Raw genomic sequence first — 15250 nt, forward strand, 5'->3', positions numbered from 1 at the left:
ATTCAGGATTCCAGGTGAGGCGGGGGCCTTCTCAGAGCCTGAGAACAGTATGTTCAAATAGCATATGATTTCTTAGCTCAACTACTCTACAAGTGTTGCTGTGTGTTGTTAAGCAGCTGTTGCATTCCACTTCACTGGTGGGTGAACCAATCTTATGTATATAAAACACTTTGTGATCCTTTGGGTTACAAGGTGCATTAAGTGTAAATTATTATTATATATACGGCTACCATCTGATCAGTTGACATTTAGTTCAACAGCACTATGGGCCCAATCCTACATTCCCTGCATGCTCCCAAATTCCCACTACTTCACTGGGAACTCTGGGTGTGCAAGGAGTGTAGGATCAGGCCCTCCGGGGGCATTTGGGGATAATTCCCTTTTGCAGACACACCTTCTGTCTTGTGATGTAACTGTAGAAATTAAAAGACGCATCTGACTGTCTGTCTGATATTCCTCATGACTTCTGAGTCCTAAATAAGAAAATTATTCCTGGGAAAATTGGATGGATTGGGAGTGAGGGATCCACCTGTTTGCGATCAACACAACATGTAAGGGTCCAGCTCAGCAATTATTGCAGGCTAGTCTCCAGTGAGAAAACAAAGGGAGCTGTGAGAGTGCAGTGATTGCCAGATGGTAACATCGTTTGCTTTCTCTAGTCTAAGGAGTGAGGCATAATTTGGAAATATATTTTAAGCGCAATCAAATTCCTAATAAAAATAGAACTAGGCTCGTTTATATCTTTACACTAACTTGATAACAGCTCGGATTTACGAGGTGCATCCAGAAAAGTTGTTTAGTGTAAGAAGGGTCAAACCCTGTTTGCTATCAGGAAGTAAGCAGTCCCATTGACGCCAGTTTTACATATGTGAGTACACAGAGATAGATTTGGCCTAAAATAGGGCAAATGACAGAAAAAGAATCCAGCACTGGAGAGAGAAAAACATCACATATAAATGAGGAATGGATAATGGAGGGGAGGAGATGGAAGGTCTGAAAGACATTAGCAGGAGGGAGAGAAGGATAATGGAGGAAGGGACGCGTGGAGGGCAGGGAAAGTGACCCTGGAGCAGAGATGGGCATAAGTTTCTCTTTGCCATTAGACTTCCAGTCACAGAATGACTTTTTAATGGATTATTTCCTTTTAGCATGCGCAGGTAAAGAGATTTTATAAGATCCTTCTGTTCCAGTTGACTGTCATATCCTTGTTAATTGCAAAAGAGTAGTCTGATTTGAGAAGTGGATTTAATGGGAGATTTTGCTAAACCATTTGCAATTCGCTGAACAGGATCATAAAACAGCCAGCTTCACTGATGATGATTGATGAAAATTGGATCTCGGGAAGCAGAATTAGAACATAACTAAGAAATATCTGGATATGAAAGAATTAACTATAAAGATGAGATATGCCATAGGTTACAATACACAGAGAGCAGATGGAAAGAGCAACGGAAAATGTAAGCCAAGAGAGCACATGGGGAACAAGAAGACAACGAAGAAAAATTAAAATGCAAGAGAAAAGCAAAGAAGACAAAGTAGCAACTGCAATCAATTTGCAATAATTGTTTTAGTTTTGCCACTCTCTTTGGCCAATTCTTTATTCCTCCCTATCCAGAGTTTAGTCACCAGGCTTTACTTCTTTTGTGCTTTCTCCTTTAGCTTGCCTCTTGGTATTACAGGATAAGAAAGACATGTACAGAGAGAGGCAAGGGGGTTGGGATGAGCTGCTTTTCTTTGACCTAAAATATGTATATTAACTCCTTGCCATATTCATTAAAAACATAGGGTTGGTGCCATACACACTGGGTTGAGAAAAAATAAATAAATTATAATCTCCCTGTTGATCAAGTTCATGCTTAATGATGGCCTCAAAGACTAGCTCTGCATTGGCCTGCTGTCCTTTGGCCCATGCACCAATTCAAAGTTAGTTTTACTTTAGAAGGAGGGTTTAGAGCAAAGACCTGAGACCCAGAAAACCTATTTCCAGGCTCTTCCATTGACTTGCTGACCGAGTTTAGGCAAGTCATTTCTCTGTGTTTCTCTGTCTGTGTTCCAATGGGAATAATAATACTTAATCTTTAAAGCACTTTAAGACCCTGGATATGAGTGCAAAGTAATCTCATTATGTGAAAGAAAATGATTAATGTTTATAAGAGTCCCTACTTATTTGCAGGAGAGAAGGGATTCTTTTTGCCAATGGTCCGATCCTGCTCTCATTGAAGCCAACAACAAAAGTCTGGCTTGGTCTACGCTTAAAAACTAGCTCAACCTAGTTTGCTGAGAGCTGTGAAAAAAATTGCATTCTCAGCACTGAGGTTAAGTTGACCTCACCCCTGATGTAGACTCAGCTAGGTTGCAGGAAGAATTATTCCGTCAACTTAGCTGCCGCCTCTTGGAGAGTTGGTTTAACTTTATCGATAGCAAAACCCCTTTTGTCGGTGTCTACATTACAAGCACTACAGCGGCATAGCTGCAGTGCTGCTGGTATAGTGCTTGTAATGTAGACATAGCCCCTAACTTCAAACAGGACTACTTATATGAGTAAGGAGAGCAGGATCTGGCCCTAAGTCTCCCCAAATACACATAGTTAAACAAAATCTTGTGTTTAAAAATACACTGTTTGAATATGTTTCAATCTTTTTCATTAATGTTTAAAAGGTGACCCCCTTCCCCCTCCCCGACTTATTGTTCTAATTTGAGAACTGGCTGTTTTATTGAGACAAGCAATCAATGTTAAAACCCACAGAAGAGTATTCCTACTGAGAATCAGAGGCATTCATTGCGCATACAGAAAACATGAAGCACACACCCTTCAAAGATAGATAATTTAAAGCTAAAGGCTGAAACTCCACCCCAAAGCCTTGGTTCCCTGACAGGAATTGACCAGCTATTCCAGAATAACTATTCCCATATAATTTAGTGATTCTAGAATCACTGTCCTATGTGGACACTCTGTTCCAGAATAAAAATGATTTGTGGAAGGAATAATTATCTTGGAATAGTCACTTCTATTCTGGAATAGTGTCCACACAGGGAGGTATTCCAGAGTAGCTATTGTGGAATACTTATAGCCGATCAATTTCTCCATGTAGACAAACAGGGACTGTTACCCTCAGAGGTTGCAGGAGGTAAATACTGACTGTTACCCTCAGAGGTTGCAGGAGGTAAATACTGCAGTCCTTGGGCACGAGAGGCACAGTAATGGCTTCTCTTTATCCATAGCACATATGGGTATTTTGAAGACTATATTTTAACAACCTTCCTTTGTCATATGCTTTTTCAGTATTTCCCTTTTCGTCGTCGTTACCAATATTTGTTTCTAAACAGAAGCTTCCTGTTACATAATTAGCCTGTTTGTCCTGCATGATTCACTCACATTGTGAGAGTGAATTGCCATGTTACTACTGAAGCACTTGAAGGGAAATCCTGTCCCCGCCATTATTAGGATAGAGTGCTTAACAGATCTGTTCTGGGACAGTATTTCCTGTGTTACTGTGGTGTGGTTTCATATAGCCATATTAGTACATTGATAAGATGTCAGTCCTAACAGTACAAACAGGAGTTTTTCACTGCACAGTATGTTATCGAAAGATACCTTAAAGGAAAAGGTTCTAATCTTTGAACTTTAAAATACATAAAAATAAGCATATGATAACATGGTAAATTCTCTTGTATCTCTTTGTACAGCCTTGTATTTCAGAAGTTCCTATCTTTTCTTTTCTCATTTTACTGATGATGGCTACATAATCCACTTTACAAACCTGGCATAATTGCGTCAGGAGTAAATAATATAACAAAAAGACATGGTACTTCTGTGGCGGATGGAGTGGTGCTTTATTTTGGTAGCCAAGCTGGAATCACTGACTGAAGAAGAGGTGCTATTGTGCGGCTTGGTTCTCTTGCTGCTTTGCCAATTGACAAAGCATCATCCATCATGTTTTGCCTTCCAATTTTTCCTTGCATGTTTCTCAGCTCATCATAACATAATTATGTTTCAGTTTCTTCTCGTCAGGGGCCGATACTTTCTTTGACTAAGACAACAGCTGCACAGCACAACCTTGATGAATCCCCATAAGGGCAAAAATGTGTCTGTGGTGTTTGTTTCTGCCTTAGCAACCCAAATGTTAAAGCTGCTTCTGCTTCTTCTTCTTTTTTTTTTGGACAAATGATGTTATTGCTTCTCAAATGCACCCAAGCCTGGTGCTTTCATAGCGGGTCTCAAAGTGGCACCCATGTTGTTTTATACTGTAATTTGTACTTGAAATATTAAGCATCTTTGCTGGGTTGTAATTTTTAAGTGTTGAAAGGCTGATTCTGTGGAATTGCCTTTTATCGGCCCATAAACACTGACATGGTATTTTATAGGATCATAATTACGGATACAGAATTTATTTTATGAATGACTGAAAGTCATCACAAGAGAGGCTTGGACCTCCCTCCCTTGTGCTTCTGCGATACATGTGAAGTAGGCTTCAGTATTGTATTCGGCCTTATTAAAATACTTAGCTCTTACATAGCTGTTATCAATGGATGTTAAAGTGCTTTGAAAAAGAAGATATGTCATTATCTCTATTTTATAAAGGGGGAAACTGAGGCACGGAGCAGTGAAGTGACTTCCTAATGTTAGACGCAAGCTGGGAACAGAATCAAGTCTCCTGGCTACCAGTCCAGTGACTGGTTCTCTGTATCACAATATTCCATGTCCTGGAGTAAATTTCACCCACAGAGTAACATATTCTCATTTTATCTGTGTTCGGCACAACAAAATGAGACTCCATCTTTCAGATCATACATACCATGAATGTTGTGACCCCGTCACACTCATGGCACTCTTCGGAAGCGTAGAGATGTTAGCTACAGTGTCCTGGCCAAAATACGGTTTGAATGATATAACAGGATGGTCTGTCCCCTTAAAGGTAATGGGGATTAGGGGTCAGCCAATCCCTGTTCCATGGCATGGCCCTGTTTGGGAGTTCTGATGCACACGAGGGCCTAGGAAATGGCAGAGGCAGATACTGGGAGAGAGGAAGTGGTCCTAGGGAAATAATGAGTATTTGCGGGAAAACCCACACTACTGTTCCTTTAAAGGTCTGGGACCAGGAGCCTTGTAGTGAAGGATGGGGCAAGGCTCACCTCTCCCATATATGCTGCCTCTTGCCCTCTTTGCTCACAACAAAAAGACAGTAGAAGGGAAAGGACTGCTTGTCTCCTGTTCCATCCCAGCCCAAGGGAGAAAGGATTGGGTGGTGAGACCTGATCTCCAAGCCATGTCGGAAGGCTGGAAGACTGCACCCCACCAGAAATGCCTGGGTGGAAAGGACTTTGTTAGGAAGGTTTTGTTTTCTGTTCTGTTTGTACGAAAGACTTTGTTGACAGTTCAGGTGGAACTGGATGAGTGTGATTCAAAGGGGCCAGCTGGGAGAAGCTGGCCTGAAGCAGAGCACAGCCCCATGGAGGAGGAATGTGGGGAGGTCACAAACCCACAGAGGGGGTTTTTACTGATCCCTTTTCCAGGGAGTGGCAAGATATAGCTCTATGAAAGAGGACTGTGGGACCCCCAGAGGACCAACAAAAACTGTTTGTAAAGAATTAGTAAATTAGTCATCCTCTGTCCTGTCCCGCGCAGAAGGGGAGTGTTGTTTTAAGTACTTGACTGTGGGATTTATTAGGAGAGTGGTTCTCAACCAGGGGTATGTGTACCCCTGGCGGTATGCAGAGGTCTTCCAGGGGATACATCAACTCATCTAGATATTTGCCCAGTTTTACAATAGGCCATGTAAAAAGCACTAGCAAAGCCAGTACAAACTAAAATGTCCTACAGACAATGACTTGTTTATATTGCTCTATATACTATATCAGCAGTTCTCAAACTGTGGGCGAGTTCATTTTAGTGGGGTCGCCAGGGCAGGTGTTACACTCACTGGGGCCTGGGGCAGAATGTCAAAGCCCGAGCCCTGCTGCGCAGGGCTGAAGCTGAAGCTTTTAAGTGGAGTGAAACTTGGGGTACACAAGACGAATCAGACTCCTGAAAGGGGTATAGTAGGCTGGAAAGATTGAGAACCACTGTATTAGGAGCAGGGGTGAAAGTAAAATTAAGCTCTTACCGGTACGGGGCCAGCTCTGCCCCCGCCCCAGAAGGGGTGGGGTCTCGGGTGGAAGGGAAGGGTCAGGGTCCCCCGGCCAGCCCATCGGCACTGCCTGGCCTGTACCGCCTGGGGCTCCAGCAGGGATTTAAAGGGCCCGGGGCTCTGGCAGCAGCATCTGGAGCCCTGGGCCCTTTTAAATCGTGGCCCTGGGGCAGCTACTTCTTTTGCCCCCCCGTCAGCGGCCGGGGTGGGGGGGAAGGGACAACGACATTAAAGCGCAACGACATTACTGGTACGCCGTACCGGCCTGCACCACCTTACTTTCACCCCTGATTAGGAGGAACTGGGGATTAGGTGCCTGCAGGGCCACTCCATGCTATGTGGGGGTGCTCTGGAGAATGCACCCTGCCACAGCTCTCTCTAATTCTTCCTATAGTTTCACTTTCCGTGCTGATCTTTTGGGGTTTGTTACTGCATGCTGTTAAACAGCTGCTACCTTCCATCCCAGGGCTCGATGCATTTCAGCCGTAATGATAATAGTAATAGTGAAATAACTCCTATAAGCAGAGCCATATCAGGGAACCATGAAGAACTCCACTCCTGTGAGTAGTACCATTTATCCATAAATATGTAAATAATCTAGTCCATTTGGTTTCTAATGTGCTTTGAGATCCTTCAGCATGAACGGCATGTATACATGCTGTAATAATAATTTTTGTCACTATCCACCACATTAATTCCTTATCTAACTGGATGAAACTCCCTTTGGTGTGGATGGAAGTTGCACTCACTTATGCCGGGGTTAAATTGAGCTCTTCTTATATCTAGCCAAAGAATTGTGAGTACAAGTACCAGCCATATTTGTTTGTGTAAAAAAGACAACTTGTTTATGGCGTTGGTCCTTACCACATATTTATGGATCACTAGTATCCAGTATAGCTGGATAACTTGCCGTGTGATATTTCTTACATATAAAAACGTGTGTAAATTCCAGCAATGGGAATATGATCAGACGTCTCTATAGGTTTTCTCACATTCATATTTGGTTTCTTTGCTTAATCCACTTACACATACCAATATATGGCTGTGTAAGATGTGAATTTTCTTTGATTTATGTGCAATAATTACTTCCTAACATCTGCATAACAGATTTTGTAGGAAAAGAAACTCTGCAACATTAAAAAATAAATGTATGAAATCTTTAACATCTCTGTTACTGGGTTTTGTTATCCACAGCTGACTGGATACATTCCCAGCCAGGACGCTGGTTCAGCAAAACAGCTGCATTAGTGATTTAACTGCGGGCCTGAGTCTGCTCCTATTTACATCAATGTAAATCAGGAGTGATGCAGCTGAAGACAAAGGAATTACACCAGTGTGAAACTGGTATGAAAGGAAAAGTAAGCATCATGGTAGAGAACAACCAGGGAACTTCAGATATGATGCTTTGATGGCATAGGATACTGTGTTAGGGCCTGATCCAGCAAAAATTTCCTACCAGATATATTGCTTTCTAGTGAGATTATTATTATTTAATAATTTTATATTGTGGTAGGGTCTGGAGGCCAACTGTACCCTAGTCCCATGGATTTAAGTGAAACTACTTTTGGTAGTAAGCACTGAACTCAGTAGTGAGTATTTGCAGTATTGGCCGCAAATTATTCATTCTTATTTATACAGTGTCAAAAATGTTCTGGATTCATTATAATTTACTGTGTGATTTGTAGTACTGGGAAATATATTCATTGACATTCTTTCAACAGTGCCTTAGTACAAGGGATAATTAATCTGGAGATTTCCTTTGAGAAAGGGAATTTTAACCAAGGAATGTTGAAGTCAAATACAAGCTATAGCATCTCTCAAGAGCCCAATACTATTCCCAGTATCGGGACTGACTTCTACTCAGTTGTAAAACAATATACGGTTGTGTTACCAGAAATCTTATCATTCTGCCTTGTAGATGGGCTTTCAAGTAAGACAGATATTAAACCTCTCTAGGCCTCTATTGCCATCCTTTAATGAGCTGATTTGTTAATTATTTGCCAGTACCAACAGCTACTGTTACAGTATGTGTGAGGTCAAAGAATGCCAGCAGTGAATATCAGATCTTGGATGTAATCTCTGATTACTCTTCTAGCAAAGGCATAGGTAGATATGTAAGTGATTTGGACTCTGTGGTTGCTGCAGGGGTGGCACACATCGTAAGAGCGGCCATACTGGGTCAGACCAATGGTCCATCTAGCCCAGTATGCTGTCTTCCGACAGTGGCCAATGCCAGGTGCCTCAGAGGGAATAAACAGAACAGGTAATCACCAAGTGATCCATCCCCTGTCGCCCATTCCCAAGTTCTGGCAAACAGAGGCTAGAGACACTATCCCTGCCCATCCCGGCTAATAGCCATTGATGGACCTATCCTCCATGAACTTATCTAGTTCTTTTTTGAACCCTGTTATAGACTTGGCCTCCATGTGGATTCATACTGGAGTCCCATGGATAGTACCCCTTGTACTCCAAGACACAATGAACCTAAATTCTGCAATAAATACCCATCAATTCTGGGGCAGGAAACCCGCCATTCTATGGCAATGAAATTAAGGCTATTATTTACTCACAGGTAATTTTAATAAAAGTCATGGACAGGTCACGGGGCAGTAAACAAAAATTCATGGCCCCTGATCTGTCCATAACTTCTACTAAAAATACCTCTGATTAAATCTTGCTGTGGGGGCGGGGGGAGGGGTGCTGTTGCGGGGGGGGAGGCGGGGGGCGCCCAGGGCCAGTGGCACCAGTTGCCGGGGTCCACGGAACGCGGCTGCTCCAGCCAGCCAGCCGGCCAGGGACTGCTGCCTGGGGCTGCCAGAGCAGCGGCTGGTGTGGCTGTTCCTGGGGCCACCTGAGCAGCTGGTGCCAGCTGCTTGGGCGGCTCTGGGATTAGCCACACTGGCCCCTCCAGAAGTTGAGGAGGTCGCAGAAAGTCAAGGAATCCTAATGATAATCTAGTTCATTTGCTGATTTGCTGAATCCACTCTAGAGGCTCCGTAACATTTTTATGCAAACCTAGGGAAAGGGGGAAGGTTATTTCCTATAGGTTGGATGTTTAGGGTTCTTGTAGAGACAGCACCCAGCTGCTAGCAGGTGTACGTGGCAGCTGAATAAAGCTCCATCCTTTCCAGGCTTCCAGGGTTGGGGGGATGGAGCAGGGCACCAGAAGGAGGGTGGCAGCAGCCGGGGTCTGAGCCTATGAGCTGCGGGCACTGGGCAGAGCTCAGTCCTCCCTGGGCTGCAAAGTGTGTGAAGGGTCCTTCGCAACACACATATTTTCCAGGCCAGATTAAGCTATAGGCACCATAAACCCATGCCTGGGGCCCCAGCTCCCAGAGTCATGTAATTACATGAGAACCTAAGTTTTCTGGCTGTGGGGCTCACGTCTGAGATGTGACTCGAATATAACCAATGCAGTGAGTGATGTCTGGCTGAGTCAACATCCCCACCCCCTCCAGAGCCCCACTCAGAACTCTGTGTCCACCACACACTTTGCATCCTGGCGGGAGAGATTTCTGCTTGGGGCCTGTGACTCATGTACTCAGCCCCTGGCTGCCACATTCCCCCCAGCCAGAGCACACATCTTCAAAGGTAGGGAAGGGTGGCCCTGATGAGCCAGGAGAGCTGCTGTCCTCCTTTCTGTCTCCCCTAATTATGGACAACAGGGCAGGAGAGTATAATGCAAGAGAATCCCAACTCTTGACATTGCAAGTCTTGTGATAGTTGGTGTTCTTCTTGAAACCCCAACTCCCGGAATTATTTAATTAGGAAAGTATCTCTGTTTTTTTTAAAAAGTAAAGTTTCCAGCCCTCACGGTTTCAGAGAAAAGCTTGAAAAGAGTCACCCCAGTGCACCCTAAAGGCTTGGAAACCAGAAGGCAAATCATTTTCTTTTTGTAAATCTCATGAATTTTTAGCCACCCTCATGATTTTAGGGGGCCTAACTCACAATGATCTTTTGACAACTTGGTGTTGCCAATGCTGAGGATGTGCTGCTTGAGGCAAGTGGCAGAGAAACTGCATGGTGCAGCCAGATCCTGGCAGGCAGAAAGAGCAAAATGTTGGGCAGCTGGTTGCAGCAACATGGCAGAGTCCAGGGCCAAAACAGGGAATTCCACAGCAATTTGGTAACATGCCAAATTCCATGGAACATTCTGTGATCACTGTGTACCTGGGGCCCTGCCTATGAATTAATGCTACCTGCAACCTAGACTTCCTAGGGAAAAAAACTGACACTGTGTGTTGAACATGTGTAGACACCCCAGGCTTCTATTGAAGAGCTAGATCCTGCAAACACTATCCTTACTACTCCTAGTAGTAAGCACTATGCCCAGCAGTAAGTGTTTGCAGGATTTAAGACTTTTGAAAATACTCTGAGGATGCCCAGCATGCCTCAGTATAATATGAGGGCACACTTGTGCAGATAGCCCGAAGTTTTAACACTCTCTTCCTGGTTTGGTTTGTTTAATTCCTTGTGAAATGATTTTTTTTCCTCTCAAGGAGTTTGAGCTGAACAGTCTGTGACCATATGCCAAATCTCAACATGCCTGAGGGCCATCCTGCATTTCCCAAAGAGAACCCTTTTTTAAACCAACTTCTGCTGAAACACTGGAACTTCACCCATTTATGTACGGCAAGCCCCTTCTTTTTTGATCTTTGAAGGCAGCAGTGACATGATGGCTAGATGAAGTGCTTATTACAATTCTGGATGCAGTGCAACACATTTTAAAAGCTTTTTACTTAGAAACTATTCTGTGTGCTATATATATATTCGGAGGTGTTTTTTAGTATTACTAGGAGCATATGTATAAAAACATGATTTTTGTTTTTTGAAATCAGTAATGCATTTGCTTCTGTTGATTGTGTCTTACTTGAATAATTAGTATCATAATACACCTTTATACAAATCCTGTGTACATTGTGGCAAGCTGGACCCAGTTTCTGGAGCAAGGTCTCCTGGTTTCTGAGGTTCTCTGGGCCTAAATTCTGCAGAAAACTGGAAATTCTGTGGCATCTTCAGGTAAAGTTAGCTTTTACTGATTTTAAATATGAGTATTAATAATGAATTCGTTGCAGTATCCCTTGTGCTGTTCATTTTTATGATATGTAAATGTATTTTACATTGCCTCAGATTTTCAGTCTGCTGTAAATTTTTGTATGGACAATACAGTTGCATGTTGGAACAAAGCCAGAGATTTGGGCAGCTACTTGGAGTTTTTGGCACCTGAGAACATATGGCACCCAGGATGCAGTTGGGACTTTCACAATGGAGAGTGGCTGCATTTCTTCTTTTCCTCCTTGTGGACAAGGGTGGAAGGGACTTGAAATTTTGGGGGTGGTATGTGTTGTCCTAATTCCCCACCACAGCAACTCTTGACACAAACATTTTCCCAGTTCCCCCTGTTCTTGTGTCAACAACTATGGTTAAGCAGAATTAGCTAGATATTGCTGCCAAAATGATCAGCAGTGAAACAGTGAACAATATTGACAATTAAGTCATCATTAAGTTTCAGAGTTAACACATCACTACAATTAAGGAAATTCACACATCATAGAGCTATTGTTTGCAGACTGAGAAGGATGAGACAGCAATTTGGTTCACGTTTGGTAGTTTTCCTTCAAAACAACAAAATTTTGAAATGTATTGTTTAAAATGAAAGCTTAGAGTCTGTTGCTCAAATCTGCAGCAGGATGTGGATTTTGTGGCAGAACTTCAGAATACAGGAGACCCTTTTTAGCATCTTCCACATAAGGATCTCACAGCACTTTGAATTCTAATTAATCCCTGCGATGTAGGAAAGTATAATTATCCCCATTTTACAGATGAGGAACAGAGGCCCAGAGATGTGAGAGGCTTGCCCAAGGTCACGGGGAAAGCTAAGGCAGAGCCTGGATCAGAACCCAGAGCCAAATTCTTCCCCAGTATAATTCTACTGGAATCAACTGAATTAAACCCAGGACAAATTGGCCTCAAGTCTCCTAGCTGTACCTTATCTATACAACTACTCTTTGTTCCTTTATGACTTGTGGTCATAATCCTCTGTTTCATCACAACCCAACTCCAGAGCAATCAACTGAAGGTGGGGCTGGAGGAAGCTCCTAGTACTGCTCTTCCAAGAGTGTACCAGGTGCCATTTAGGGTATGTCTCCACAGCAAAGGAAAACCCACAGCTGGTCTGTGCCAGCTGACTCAGACTCGTGAATCTCAGCTGTGGGGCTGGTTTATTGCTGTGTAGACTTCTGAGTTTGGGCCTGAGCCTGGGCTCCAGGATCCTGTGGAGTTGAAGCCTGTGACCTGAGCCCTGTGAGCCCGAATTGGCTGGCATGGGCCAGCTGCGGGTTTTTCTTTGCTGTGTAGACACACAAGTGGCTGCTAGTTAGTCAATACACTCTTGGAGTTATAATGCTCCTGCTGCTTCAGACTGTGCACGTCCCCTCCCCACTTTCAATATAGTTCTGCTTGTGGTATCCTTAATTTGGCCCCATATGTGTAATACAATTGCATCTATACTAATCTTTCATATAGTAAAAGCACTAAAAATGAGGTACAGAAATGTATTTCTGCAAAACTCATTAACCTCACACTAAAAGAAAAGGAGGACTTGTGGCACCTTAGAGACTAACCAATTTATTTGAGCATGAGCTTTTGTGAGCTACAGCTCACTTCATCGGATGCATACTGTGGAAACTGCAGAAGACATTATATACACAGAGACCATGAAACAATACCTCCTCCCACCCCACTCTCCTGCTGGTAATAGCTTATCTAAAGTGATCATCAAGTTGGGCCATTTCCAGCACAAATCCAGGTTTTCTCACCCTCCGCCCCCCCCACACAAACTCACTCTCTTGCTGGTAATAGCCCATCCAAAGTGACCACTCTCTTCACAATGTGTATGATAATCAAGGTGGGCCATTTCCTGCACAAATCCAGGTTCTCTCACCCCCTCACCCCCCTCCAAAAACCACACACACAAACTCACTCTCCTGCTGGTAATAGCCTATCCAAAGTGACCACTCTCCTTACAACGTGCATGATAATCAAGGTGGGCCATTTCCAGCACAAATCCAGGTTTTCTCACCCCCCAAACCCATACACACACAAACTCACTCTCCTGCTGGTAATATCTCATCCAAAGTGACCACTCTCCCTACAATGTGCACGATAATCAAGGTGGGCCATTTCCAGCACAAATCCAGGTTTTCTCACCCCCCCCCCCACACACAAACTCGCTCTCTTGCTGGCAATAGCTCATCCAAACTGACCACTCTCCCCACAATGTGTATGACAATCAAGGTGGGCCATTTCCAGCATAAATCCAAGTTTAACCAGAACGTCTGGGGGCGGGGGGGTAGGAAAAAACAAGGGGAAATAGGCTACCTTGCATACTTAGCCACTCCCAGTCTCTATTTAAGCCTAAATTAATAGTATCCAATTTGCAAATGAATTCCAATTCAGCAGTTTCTCGCTGGAGTCTGGATTTGAAGTTTTTTTGTTGTAAGATAGCGACCTTCATGTCTCTGATTGCGTGACCAGAGAGATTGAAGTGTTCTCCGACTGGTTTATGAATGTTATAATTCTTAACATCTGATTTGTGTCCATTTATTCTTTTACATAGAGACTGTCCAGTTTGACCAATGTACATGGCAGAGGGGCATTGCTGGCACATGATGGCATATATCACATTGGTGGATGTGCAGGTGAACGAGCCTCTGATAGTGTGGCTGATGTTATTAGGCCCTTCTTTGCATTTCCTTTCCCACCTCAGCTGACATAAAGAGATGTTCTGTCCTGTCTAATCAGCCTCTTCCGGCTGTCTGATTAGTTCACTGACATCACAGTTCTTCTTTGAGCTATTCCAAGTCATTTCCAGAGAAAGAACCATGATGCTGAGATGCTGGATTGTGGCATCCCTGCATGAAACAGGCTGAGGGACAAGGAAGAGGGAAACTTTTCTTTATGTACAAAAGATTTAGTCCTGCCCTACTTACTCAACTATACATTTGTGCAAGTCAGTGGAGGTTTTGCCTATAAGCCTCAGCCAGCACATATTACTCCGTAATAACCACTTATCCGCAATGCTCAGAAAGGAAACCCCAGAAGAACTGCTATACATGACAGTTACATGGGTTGTTTTAGTTTTTTTAAAGCCACTTTAATGTGATGGAGGCTCCTTTTCATGTAAAAGACGGAAAGAACCTACAAATGAAACAACATCAAGCCCTAAAGTGCAAAACTGCAATTTGCATACTTCGGGGCAGCTGCTGTGTCTGTCCTTATTACCACCACTGGGGTGCTAATTCAGCCACAACTTTCTCATTTATTTAAATGAAAAAGCAGCGGGTGGCTGGCATGCCACATTAGCTGCAAGGCAACCCGGGAATCAAGTTGACAGAGCTAGAAAGAGATTTCAATTCAGAGGGATTTAGGGGTCTTGCTCCCTGGACTGGTGGACACTGGCAGGTTCAGAAGTGCCCTTGGTCTACAGTATAGGTCAACACTTAGCTTAGAAAAAAATCAGTATTTGTATTTTGTCTGAAATGGAGAACAGACACAGGACGGAACTGGAATTCTCCGTCCAAGTAATCTTTCTCTCTAAAATATATTGTTGCCAAAATAGTCTTGTCTCTACAGTAATACAAATATTTAATACTAATAATCTGTGTTTGTATAGCATTTAGCGTAATGGGGTCCTGGTCTACAACTAGGCTCTTGGTGGTACAAATAGATAATAATACTCTTCCGGACTCATTCCTCCTGCTACCCTCTAGTGTTCTCAGATTGTAAGTGTGTTGCATTGACTTGCTCCTTCTCTGTTCAGCTGGCATTCGGTACAACAATCAGCTACTTTGCTTGTGCACACAGGCCCTGGTTCAATAACGTACTTAAACACGTGCTTCACTATAAGCATGTGAGCAGTCCATTGTCTTCAATGGGATTACTCACCTGCTTAAAGTTAGGCACCTTGCTGAACTGGGGCCATAGTGCTGCAGGTGATTCCCCAGGGGAAGCAGTAGTGTGCCCCATGTCCTAGAGAAAAGGACTGATACCTAGAAGAGAGGAAATATTCAGTCACCCTGGGCCACATTTGGAGAGAGTCTGGACAGCCCCTTCAGTGTGTA

This window comes from Natator depressus, chromosome 7 (genome assembly GCF_965152275.1).
Source record: "Natator depressus isolate rNatDep1 chromosome 7, rNatDep2.hap1, whole genome shotgun sequence".
NCBI classification, from domain to species: Eukaryota; Metazoa; Chordata; order Testudines; family Cheloniidae; genus Natator; species Natator depressus.